We start from the raw sequence: 13,030 nt of genomic DNA, 5'->3' as shown, positions 1-13,030 counted from the left end.
AGCATAGGAGGCAGAGTATGTAATTTTTATATTTTGTGTTGAAATGAAATATGCAGTCGAGTAAATGAAACAAGAAGTTTTTTTCATTTACAGCAGTAAATGTAAGAAATATTTTACACACAGTAGTGTAAAATTTCAAAAAGAGACAGAGTATTTTTTTTTTTTTGTGGAACTGGAAGTTCTTGGTGAATCCATTTGTTAAGAGGAAGATCTTTTGTATCGAGCAGTTTTTATTAATGAATACAAGGTTTTATTGTGTATCTAAAACTCTCTTCTTCAGCAATCATGTTTAGCTTCCCTGTGTTAAGATCCTGTGGAGAAAACAGAGCATTGTTTTCTGTTCATTATTTTGTTTTGGAATTTAACAGAAAATTCCCAACACTCTCCAACGTGGAGTTCCACCCACTATGAATTAGAAACCCCCCAACAGATTGGTTTGATAATACCTTTATCTGGGGCGCCCACTCCACCAGCAGACCTCTATCCTTCGTTTCCTCCAAGAATTCCTTGGGTAAAATGGCAGATTCACCATGAACTATATCTGGTCTGATAACCCACAAGAAGGATTGGTTACTGGAGGCCAGTCCCCATGCAAATTCCAGGATTTGTTCATTAGACAAAACTGTCAAGCTCCCCAAAAAAACATATATGACGGAGCATGGCTTCTGAGTATCCAACCATGTGAGGCAGCTCCTTTCTTCTTTCCACATACTCAATTCATCTGGGAACCCATCGTTAGCCTTACAATGTAACGACTGAGAGAGCAGCAGAGGGCCAATGGCACAGACAGGGAAGTGAAGTGAGAGTACCCCCAAAACTGGGCCTTCGAGTTGATTGAAAGTGCTGAGTATGAACCCATCTGCTGCTAACGTGCCTTGGGCTTGATTTCTTGCATTTTGAAAGAAGAAATCCGAAGGATCAGCAACTAGGCAGAAACTGGGCAGCGCCTTCAACCGCAGCGAGGGCATTCCCGGGATGTAAGTTATTATCACTTCATCAAGAGATTCCTCAGTGAGGCAGCTCTCATCTGTAAAATATGAACAATATTTTGTCTCAATATAAATGAAACATAAGCAATCTTCTATTCCAGTACACAAGCGAGCATATTGTTGTTAATAAAAATGAAGCTGAATATGAATAGGTTTATAGTCTGCGTTAGTAGTAAATGTTCTGCCTATCGTTCTTCCCCGCCTCCATATTCAATGGGTCGAGAAATATGAGAAAGACCTCATTGAAGTTTGACAGTATCTCATGGAGCACCATGGAAAATTAGAAAAAACAGATTAAAGTAAGTTTTTTTTTTTTGGCTCTTTCTCCTTTTAAATAATAAAAGGCAAGTCAATAGCCAATTTGGACCCCGGTGTTTAGAATAGATTTGCAAGTACAGTGTTCAAATAATATAAATTTATCATTTAAAAAAAAATAAACCCAAAAAAATTCTTAAAAAAACATGGATATAAATTACTAATTTTGTTTTAAAATATCATTATTAATTAATTAAAAAATATATATATATATATATATATATATATATTATTTCAAAGGTAATGAAAGATTATGATTTTTCCAGTGAAAAAAAAGATATATATATATATATATATATATATATATATATATATATATAAGAAAATCAAAAGTTTTAACTATTAAGATTTATTTTTAGTTTTATTATGAAGATTTTGAATTTATAAATAGACTCTATTATAATACTATAGCTTAATATTATAGTTTACTATTATTACATATCTAAAAAAATTATGACTCATGGTTAATTTTTTTTAATTAATCAATTTAATGAAAAAAAAGTAGAAATAGCATAATTTATTTTTAAGATAATTTAAACATTTGATTTGTGATTGCTATTCAAAATATTCTAAAATATTTAGTGGAGATTAAGTCTATACCCTAATATCTACTTGATAATTATTGATAATTGAATTAAACTTGTAGAAATAATAATAATGATAACACAAAAAATAGTTTTCTATTTATTTTTAATATTTATATCTATTTTTTTTCTTTTATTAATAATTTTTATTTCTATTCTATTTTTATTAAATAAAATGTTTTAATTAAATAATTTTTATTTTTCTATTTGAAAAATAAATGTCTTTATTTATTTGGAGAATATAGGAATATGAATTTTTTTATCAAATTCAAATGGTATAGGTGTAATAACTTAAATATTTAAAAAAATTAAAATTAATTAAAAAAATAGAAAATATATCCAAAAAAATAGAAGGGAAAGAATTTATTAATTTTAAAGAAATTATTAAATTTGTTGGACACCTAATCCTAAAGGGTTAGCGTGGAAGTTGAATGGACAAAGCAGTCCAAGAGACCTTGGGATCTGAATCCCAAGAGTCACATATGTGTACTATAAATGTATATCTATTGTTAATAAAAAATATGAACTTACTGATTTATCTTTCCTATTGTTTTTACTGTCCATGTGTGTTTAACATGGTATCAGAGCCACTTGTTTTTCTGTGGCCTGTTATGTGCATGTCAGTCCTGCACCTCTGCGCATAATTCTGTGTCTGAACTGCTCATACCTGAGCGTTTCTGCCTCTGTCCTTAGACTGTGCACTGTCCTGAGACTGCGCTCCTCTGCCGTGAGCACTGCCAACGCATCTGTTCATATTCCAAAATTAAACTGGTGCCTAAACGTTGGTCCTGCACTGCTCTGTCTGACATTCTCTGCGCCTCATAATGTCATCTAATACCTCTGCCCGTTGCTTGTCCAGCTTGTAACGCCTATCTGTCCATAAACGTTGGCCTGACACATAAACGTTGGCCTGTCTCCTCTCTGATTCCGTTTGATATCTCATTCCCCAGGTTCTTGAATGGTTTCTTTGGTTTCTTTCACTCCGCCCATCCGCCCAGAGGTCGAACCGAGCGTCCTATGCATCCTCCCGCATCCATTATTTTTTAATTAGTTCATAAATAATTTTGGCATGCCCCTGGGGTGATTTCAATTGAGGTTCCCGGAACCGGAAAGCAGAAGAGGGGCCGACGAGGGCCTTCACCTTATGCAGCGGAAGCATGCCCAGATCTAAAACGCATTGAGTCCCTGGTGACAATGATCATATCATCTGCAAATCTGAGCAACGCCATTACTGTGTATGGTTTTGAATTAAACTAGAAATTGGTGTATTTTTTGTCTAAAAGGGCCACTGCCGCGAGTTGAAGAGACCAGAGCCCTCAAACTTCCGTCCAGACAAAGGGTTATTGTTGAAGAAGACCTCCACACAGATTTAGATGGAAAGCTAGGCGGATATCGAAAAGCAGGGTAAGATTGCTTCTTTTGTTGAAATAGTTGGGGATTCCACAGACAAAGCACGACAGTTTTTTGCAGGCAATCCGGTTATTTGCAGTTCGCATCTTTTTCCAACCATAACGATTCCTGCTTAGCCGAAGTACTGGGTGATCGAAAGACCAGAAGATCTCGTGGTCGACAGCGACGAAATTGCCAGAGACGTTATCTCCTTCGTATTCGACATTCTCATAGAGGCACTCCTGGTCGTTCACTGTGAATGAAAGGACCGCTGTGTAACGTAGCAACGCCAACAGCAACTTTGCGTAACTTCGGTCTATATGCTATCCAAAAGAGCCGAAGCCTTGGTTATCTGAAGATTTCTTTTTGAATGGCGTGTTGGCGATCGCTTGAGGACTGTTGATTCAAATGAAAGAAGCTCGGGCAATTACAGAACTATATATATATATATATATCAACGAGATATGCATAGACAACGTTGGCCATCATATACGAGTGTTGTCTCTGTTTAAGCAGTCCATTCTGAGCGTGGTATGCTTCAATCGAAGGGTATAGAGCTGCGGTTACAGGTTGAAGTAAATGCGGATAATGCTATTATCTTATCCATATCCAGGAGCGAGATATGACAATCGGCTGTAGAATATAATTAAGGACCGGTTCAGTATTGCGTATATATATATATATATATATATATATATATATATATATATATATATATATATATATATATATATATATATGACAGGTAGACCTCAAAGCGCTGCGTCCGTGGAAGCGTATTAACCATAAGTCTGTCCTGAATGGCATGCGTTGACACCCTATTGGACAAATCGCTCACTTTTTGCTCAAGCTCTTTTGTTTTAACTTTATACATTGCAGACATTTGATTGTAGTCATGTTGAAGCAGTTTCAACTTTCCTCGAATCATGCATAATTCCGCAAACATCTGGCCATTAGTTTGAGCAAGTTGCAGGTTTTGTTGCGATGCTTTCATCTTGTACTGGAGAACTTTATGCATTTCATGTCTTGTGTATTGAAGAATAGCTTCTTTCTCTGTAAGTTGCTTCTTAAGGCAAGCTATCTCCTGCTGAAAATGTGTCTTGTCAAAGTCCTCTCGATGTATATTATCAAGGTTCTTAATGTGACTTGAATAAAAGGAAAGACCACTATTTGTTATATCGGAAAATCGCCTTCCACCAACGGTTGCTCTTGTTGATCCAGTTGGAATCCATCCTACAAAATTTTCTTTGCCCATCAATTCTTGAAAGTTTTGGGCGTCGAAGCCCTCAGAGAAGGACGAAGACATTGCTGAAAGCCGCTAAGTGTTTTCCCTCATAGAGCTTGTATCCTCCACGTATTCGCGAAGCTGATTCTTTGTCAATGTTGACCCTTCAAAACGCAGATCTACGCCTCTGATAGAGTAAAATTGTGTAGAAAATAAGAGGATCCATCTCTATTTCCACTCCACTCATTGCTGCGCGATCTTATCTTTATCTCTAGTGACCCATTTGTTCGGTAGAGTGGTCTGGGTTAAACTATTGGCTGCCATGTGAAGAGTTTTTGACAGAGAAAACCTATTGATTTTGTAAATTTGAAGGGAAGGAAGAAGCTTTTGTTCTTCTTGGGCTAATTTTCTGAGAGAGATTTGCTGAACTTTTACATCAAGATATATTTTTTCTGTTTAGTAAAGATATCAAGAAATGACTCAAATTGGTGAAATATTGGAGTTCTTAAAAACTCTGATACATTCCTCTGATCATGGTACAGTAAGAATAAGCAAAGCTTCTCTTGTTGACATTAGAACCTGTTTGCATAATGTACAAGAAGATATTGAGTTTTTGCAGCTTGAAACAAAGCTACAGCAGGAAGAATTACACCAGTGGAGTCATCATTCTGAACCTGTTTCTGTTCAGAACAATGAAGCAGACTCCCATAAACAGCAAGTCAATAATGTTACAGTTCATTCAGATAAAGCAGCAAAGTTACATGCAGATGCAGAGGTTCAGTCTGCACTTCCCAAGCCCATCATCAGACCTTGGGAACAGCTTGTCCACAACAAGCACAAAACTGGTCTTGGATATGACAAGGACTTGTCCTTTCATATTCCAGACTACTCAAAGCCCATTCAGTTTCAGAGTGCTGGATTCATTTATGACAGTTCACCTGCTCCTCATGACAGTTTAGCTTCAGCTGTTCCAGATTCTGCCTCTCTTCCACAGCAGCAACAACAGCAACAACAACAGATCGTGAAATGCCAACACTGTGACCGAGTTGGCCATCTGAAAGATCACTATTTTGATCTTCATCCATGTGAGCACTGTCATAAAACCAGCCATTCTTCACACAGATGCTTCAAAAACAAACATCCTGCAAGAACAAAGATTCATCTTGGATGGATCGCTTCTTGGCAATGGGCATCAACAGCCAAGAAGATATTCCAAACACATGTTAGAACTTGTTCCAGAGTATTGAACAATCTTGCAGTTGAGTTTTCTCCATCTTCTCACCTTGTACCTGACAGGGGGGGAAATGATGGTCATCTACAAGCTTCAAAGCCACATCAAGCGAGCCTGAGCCACAACCTGCCACACCAGTTTCAGAGTTGTAGCCAGAGACAAGATGCCTGAACATGCCTTCAGTTGGCAATTTGGGACTTCCTCTAGCAGAAGACTTCAGCTTCTTACCAGTTTCGGAAGCATTCCAGGAACAGATTGAGAACACTTCCTCTAGCAGAAGACTCCAGCTTCTTGCCAGTTTTGGAAGAGTTCCAGGAATTGCATTAAGCATTCCAGAGTTGTTGGTCATCCTTAAACCATCACAGATTGAGAACACTTCCTCTAGCAGAAAACTTCAGTTTCTTGCCAGTTTTGGAAGAGTTCCGGGAACTGCACTAAGCGTTCCAGTGTTGGTGGTCATCCTTAAACCACCGCCCTTTTTATACCAACATTTCATAGAGCACATTCAGCCTAGTGCTGCCATGCATTTTTTGCACATTTTGTATTACAGCTCTCTTCTTGGACTCATACATAACCCTTCGGATTAAGGGGGGGAATGTTGGACACCTAATCCTAAAGGGTTAGCGTGGAAGTTGAAAGGACAAAGCAGTCCAAGAGACCTTGGGATCTGAATCCCAAGAGTCACATATGTGTACTATAAATGTATATCTATTGTTAATAAAAAATATGAACTTACTGATTTATCTTTCCTATTGTTTTTACTGTCCATGTGTGTTTAACAAAATTATTTTAATTTTTTATTATATATTAATGTTAATGTAAGTAGATATATTAAATGGTCGTTAAACACTTAAAAATAACAAAACATTAATGTCCTAATATATTTCACTTTATCATAATTTTTAAAAATATAAAAAAATAAACTAAATTATAATATATTTTAAATTATTATTGTTATAATTAATTACAAAAAAGATTAATATATGAATTAAATCTATATATTGAGAAAAAATTAACAAGATTTTTAACCATTAAAATTTACATTTAGATTCGTTATGGAGATTTAATTAGAGGTTGTTGTAATACCATGGACCAATACCATAGTTTACTATTACTGCATGCCCAAAAAAACCATGACTCATGTTTATATGATTATTCTTTTTTAATTAATCAATTCTATTAAAAAGCTAGAAAGAACATAAATACTTTTGTAAGTACTGTAGGAATTTACAGGGTAAGTTCCTCAGAAAGAACACCAAAAGGACACCGCTCACAACCAGATCACAGATCAATACACCAGTATTTTTGACGTGGTTAAAACCCTCAAAGAGGGAAACAGTGCACGACCTGCGCCAACGTGGCTACTACAGGAAATTTATTAATCAAAGAATGAAAATTTACATAAGCTTCTCTCATGCACGGATTACCCGAACAATGACCCTCCATGCGCTTTAAATAGAACTCATGGACCAATCGGGTGTCAAGCCACAGATCAAGTGTCGGTAATACCGAGGAGAGAGTGAACCGTCGGATCACTACATATCGTGACCGTCAGATTGTAAGTTACAAAATGTACAACGGTAAAGAAACACACTTTACCTAAGTCTATACTAGACCAAGTTGAACTTAACTATATCCTATGTGTCGGAATATCCTAACATCCCCCCTTAAAAATAACTTGGGATAGGATTGAAGGATTTACAAATATGACACAATAGGAGAAGGAAGGAGGCACTAGAGCCTATCCCCCCTTAGTGACAACTTCCTGAACTCCAAGCATATATCGAAGTTTAGTGAACTTCGCCTCTGTGAGAGCCTTTGTGAAGATGTCTGCAACCTGATCATCTGTTGAACAATATTGCACTTCAAGAACATGGTCATGAATGAGCTTTCTGATGAAGTGCATGTGTAGTTCAATGTGTTTGTTGCGCTGATGCTGGACTGGATCTTTGCATAGCTGAATGGCACTTTGACTATCACACCAAAGTGTGGTTGGATGCTGCTGCTCAAAGCCAAACTCTGATAGGATCTGACGAAGCCACAAGGCTTCCTTACTAGCTTCCACGGCACCACGATACTCTACTTCTACTGACGAAAGAGAAATGGCAGCCTGTTTCTTACAAGCCCATGTAATAGGTCCTGAACCAAGAGTGAAGACATAACCGGCAGTAGACTTCCGATCATCAGGGTCACCAGCCCAATCAGAATCAGTGAAACCAACTAATAGAGGAGCTGCTTTGGCACTGTAATGAATCCCAAACTGTACTGTACCTCGAACATAACGAAGTATTCTTTTGGTTGCTTTCCAATGACTTTCACGGGGGTTTTGCATAAAACGAGCAACAAGGCCAACAGCAAAGGAAAGGTCAGGACGAGTATGGGTTAAATACAAGAGTTTTCCTAGAAGTTGACGGTATAAGGTAGCATCAACTTCATGAGAAGTACAAGAGACTGAAAGTTTGACTCCACACTGAAAGGGAGAAGGGGTTGGCTTACAGTCTTCCATGTGAAAATGACGAAGAATATCACAAGCATACTTGGACTGGGAAAGGGAAATACCCTCCTTGGATTGCAAGACTTGAAGACCGAGAAAATAGTGTAAGTGTCCTAAGTCTGTCATTTCAAATTTCTTTTTAAGGCTGGACTTCACATGGTTTATAAGGTTGGGATCACTACCAGTAAGAATAAGATCATCAACATAAAGAACAAGGATGATAAGAGAGTTGCCCACTTTCTTGGTGTAGACAGTATTGCCATAATAACACCTAGAAAAACCAGATTCTAAAAGAAAGCTATCCATTTTGGCATACCAAGCCCGAGGAGCTTGCTTGAGACCATAAAGAGATTTCTTAAGTTGACATACAAGGCTGGAGTCTGTTTGGATGAAGCCAATGGGTTGTTCGATATAGATTTCTTCATGCAAGTCCCCATGCAAGAAGGCAGATTTAACATCCATCTGATGGAATTCCCATTTTAAAGAGGCAGCAAGGGAAAGAACAAGGCAGATAGAGTTCATTTTGGCAACAGGGGAGAAGGTTTCAGTGTAGTCAATGCCTTCAACCTGTGAAAAGCCCTTAGCAACAAGACGAGCTTTATGTTTATCAACTTTTCCATCTGGTCCATACTTGGTTCTGTAAACCCATTTACATCTAACAAGTTTGCGTCCCTTTGGTAGAGGAACAAGATCCCATGTATCATTTGTCAACAATGAATGATATTCTTCATTCATAGCTGCTTCCCAATGTGGATGGCCTGAAGCTTCTGCAAAAGTGTCAGGATCATGATTTACTGGAGCTTGAGCCAGTAAAGAAGAGGCTCTTTCAAACTGAGAATGTGTACGTCGCTGATCTGTAGGATCACCGGCAAGATCACTTGCTGCATCCCGAGTAGCACGGACCCATCTTGGAAGTTGAGGATCCTGAGAAGGTGGGGGAGGATTTTCATCCTCACTTTCATCATCTGAAGAAGAAATGTTTTCAAAAGTAGAAGAGATAGGAAGAGGTGGCACATCCGCCGGACTAGGCTCGCAGGCCGATTTATTTTCATCAAATTTTACATCTCTTCTAATGATAACATTTTTGGACTTAAATGGAATAAGTCTATAACCTTTTACATCTTCAGAATATCCAACAAAAGTACATTTCTCACTCTTAGGTTCTAAAGCTTTATGCTTTTCATCTGGAATATGGGCCCATGCTTCACTTCCAAAAACACGAAAGTGACTTACATCTGGTTTAATGGAACTCCAAGCTTCTTCTGGAGTGATATTCTTTAGAACCTTAGTAGGAGTGCGATTTATTATATAATTTGCACAATTAATTGCTTTGGCCCAAAAACTAAGACTAAGTCCTTTAGATTGCAGCATACAATTAGCCATTTCCTTTAAGGTGCGATTTTTCCTTTCAGCTACACCATTTTGTTGTGGAGTGTATGGAACAGTATGTTGCATCTGAATTCCATTTTCGGTGCAAAAGTTGATGAATGTGTTTTTAACATATTCTCCACCATTATCAGTTCTTAGCTTAAGAATTTGATGTCCAGATTGTTTTTCAACAAAGGCTTTGAAGGCCAAAAAAGTGTTAAATACTTCGCTATTGAGTTTTAAGAAGTATACCCAAGTGCGTCTGGAGAAATCATCAATGAAAGTCAAGAAATACTTGCAGCCAGAGAATGAAGCAACAGGAAGTGGACCACATAAATCACTGTGCACAAGCTGTAAAGGGGCTGAGGCGTGCCAAGAGGCACGTTTTTCAAAACTGTCCCGATGATTTTTTCCGAGTACACATCCGGAACAAACACCATCTCTGCAAGATACCATAGGAAGACCTGTCACCATATTTTCTTTACATAGATGCTGAAGGGAGCGATAGTTTAAGTGACCAAATCGCTCATGCCAAAGTTTGCTCACTTCATCATTATGAGCAACAAATACTGAGGGAAGATTTGATGACCCAAAGTTGTGAAACTTATACAACCTTGTGGAATCATCAGCAAGACCAGTAGCTAGAATCTGTTTAGGATCTTTTAGATCCTTGATTACAACATCATGAGGTGAAAATTCAACAATTTTACCTTCACCTGAATGAGTTATCTGATATACAGATAGAAGGTTGCAGGATAAGGTTGGAACACATAATACATCATTAAACTGACCATTGTCTAGATGAACAGTTCCAGTCCCTACAACATTAAGAGATCTATCATCACCAACATATATATTTTTGGTGTTACAATCATTTAAAGAAGAAAACATGGCTTGGTTTTTGGCCATGTGATAAGAGGCTCCAGAATCAATGAGCCACTCATGAGAATGAGAAGAAGAAGATACATTTAATGCATAACCAGACTGAGATGATTGACAACGACATGCAGAAAGTGCCATTCCTCAAGATGAAGTTGAAGTTGAAGTTGAAGAATGCTCCACATGGATGTTATGTTTCTTCATTGCGGCTTCCAAGGCTTCCATCTTCTTAAAGCATTTAGATTCTAAGTGGCCATCTCGATTACAAAAGTTACAATGTCTATCAGTCTTCTTCCATTTCTTTTTATTGGTCCTATCATTTTGCTGAAATGATCTTTCATTTTGAGGCTGAGTTTGCTTAGGACCCTTGTTTGGTTTAGGACCATTCTTTTTAGGAAATGACTTCTTAGGATTCTTTGAATTTGGTTGCTGATGGGCGGCTAACGCTTTCTTGGAAGAGTTTCCAAGATTAAGAAGACCAAGGTGTAAGAGTTTTTCTTGTTCTCTTATTAAAGAATCACAAAAAGAGTCAAAGGAAGGGGCCTTGTAGTCTTTTCCCTGACAAATGAAATCTTCCCTTGTAGAATGGAAGGTGGAAACAAATACAGAGTAGGTTGGTCCCAACTTAGTAAGGATGGAATAAATAAGGTTACTATCTTCTTTCTTAACCTTAACACCTTCCAAGAGATATCTAAGGGTCTTGAATTTGGACAAGAAATCTTCAATGCAAGAAAAATTATTAGGATCCAATGTAAGCAACTCATTTTCAAGTTGATGGGCTCTAATTTCATTTTTAATCCCAAAAACTTTAGTGAGTTGTTCCAATGCTTCATGTAGGATATCCATTAGAAGTAGTTAGTGCTGTCAAGAATGACTTGGCATGGACTTTCCATTTTAAAAAAAAACTGAAGCTGAAGATGCTGAAAGTAAGTGTTCCAATGGATAGATCTCGAAAAATTAGGCGGTTTTTAAAAAAACGGCTCTGAAAAAGGCTTCCGGATGAAGAAGTTATGGCTTTTTGAAAAAAAATTGTTGAAGTTGCCGGAAAAGTGCGCGAATGTGCGGAAATGAAAAAATCCGCCCCCACAAAATGGAGACTTGAACCCAAGACCTCTACTCTCTTAAAATAGCTTTGAACCAATTGATCTATACAAAAAATTTGAGAGAGAGAGAGAGAGAGAGGGGGGGGCCTTGGTTTGCGTGCTTGCCTTGAGAAAGCTCTTTTTCCCTACAAAACACAAAACACAAAACCCAACACGGACATGCAAAGAAAACGAACCTTATGGCTCGAAGTTAGCTTTAGCCAAAAAACTAGATATTTAAAAAAATGAACCTTGCGGCTCAAAATTAGCTCTAGCCGAAAAACTAAATATTTTTCTCAATGTTTCTGATTTTCCGAGATCACACTAAGGTGCAGGGAAAAGAGCATACGCATGAGAAAAATCCTTCCTTTCTGTTTCTGATTTGCCCAGATCGCACAGAGTCGCAGGGCAAAGAGCATACGCAGAAATGAAAGGTATAGATCCGGTTAAAAAAAAACTAAATAAATCGAAATCGAAATAAGCAGAGAGAAAATAACAGTAAACTGCAAATAAAGATTGTATACCTCCAGATCTTAAAAATGACGCAGATAGGGCTACCGGAAACCTTTTCGCGTGAAACGAAAGGGGTTCCTCACTGGAACAGATGCTCCGAACACAACAGAGTAGTCCTCTCGGCCCGAAAGCAGTCAGAAACAGCAGATGTAGGAAACGGCAGCCGCATGCAGTTCTACCGGCTTCAGATTTGGATCACCAACGGACGCGGCCCTCAAATAGCTCTGATACCATGTAGGAATTTATAGGGTAAGTTCCTCAGAAAGAACACCAAAAGGACACCGCTCACAACCAGATCACAGATCAATACACCAGTATTTTTGACGTGGTTAAAACCCTCAAAGAGGGAAACAGTCCACGGCCTGCGCCAACGTGGCTACTACAGGCAATTTATTAATCAAAGAATGAAAATTTACATAAGCTTCTCTCATGCACGGATTACCCGAACAATGACCCTCCATGCGCTTTAAATAGAACTCATGGACCAATCGGGTGTCAAGCCACGGATCAAGTGTCGGTAATACCGAGGAGAGAGTGAACCGTCGGATCACTACATATCGTGACCGTCGGATTGTAAGTTACAAAATGTACAACGGTAAAGAAACACACTTTACCTAACTCTATACTAGACCAAGTTGAACTTAACTATATCCTATGTGTCGGAATATCCTAACAAGTACTACTAAGAATATTCTTAAATATTTAGTAAAGGTTAAATCCATACCTTAACTTTTACTTAACCTCTAATGATAGTAAAAAAAGAAAAAATACAAAAATACTTTTCTATTTAATTTTAATATCTATTTTATGTTTTTACTTGTATTAATAAATTTTATTTCTATCCTCATTTTAATTAAATAAAATGTTGTACCTAACTATTTTTTATTTTTCTATTTAAATTATAAAATTTATTTATTTATTTTGAAAATTTTGAAATATGAAAAAATTATCACCTCATGTT

The 13,030-nt window shown here is 37.5% G+C and overlaps 1 pseudogene; it reads right to left on the bottom strand.

Annotated features, from left to right (window-relative positions):
• Positions 1-344: 344 nt before the first annotated feature.
• On the bottom strand, positions 345-2,831 carry LOC149254299 (7-deoxyloganetin glucosyltransferase pseudogene; annotated as a pseudogene).
• Positions 2,832-13,030: the final 10,199 nt, after the last annotated feature.

Source organism: Pinus tabuliformis, chromosome 7 (genome assembly GCF_031772625.1).
Source record: "Pinus tabuliformis cultivar Carrire ecotype Pingquan chromosome 7, CPIR1, whole genome shotgun sequence".
Lineage (NCBI taxonomy): Eukaryota > Viridiplantae > Streptophyta > Pinopsida > Pinales > Pinaceae > Pinus > Pinus tabuliformis.
Note: the sequence above shows the minus strand (reverse complement) of the source record. Positions and strands in the feature narration are given on the sequence as shown.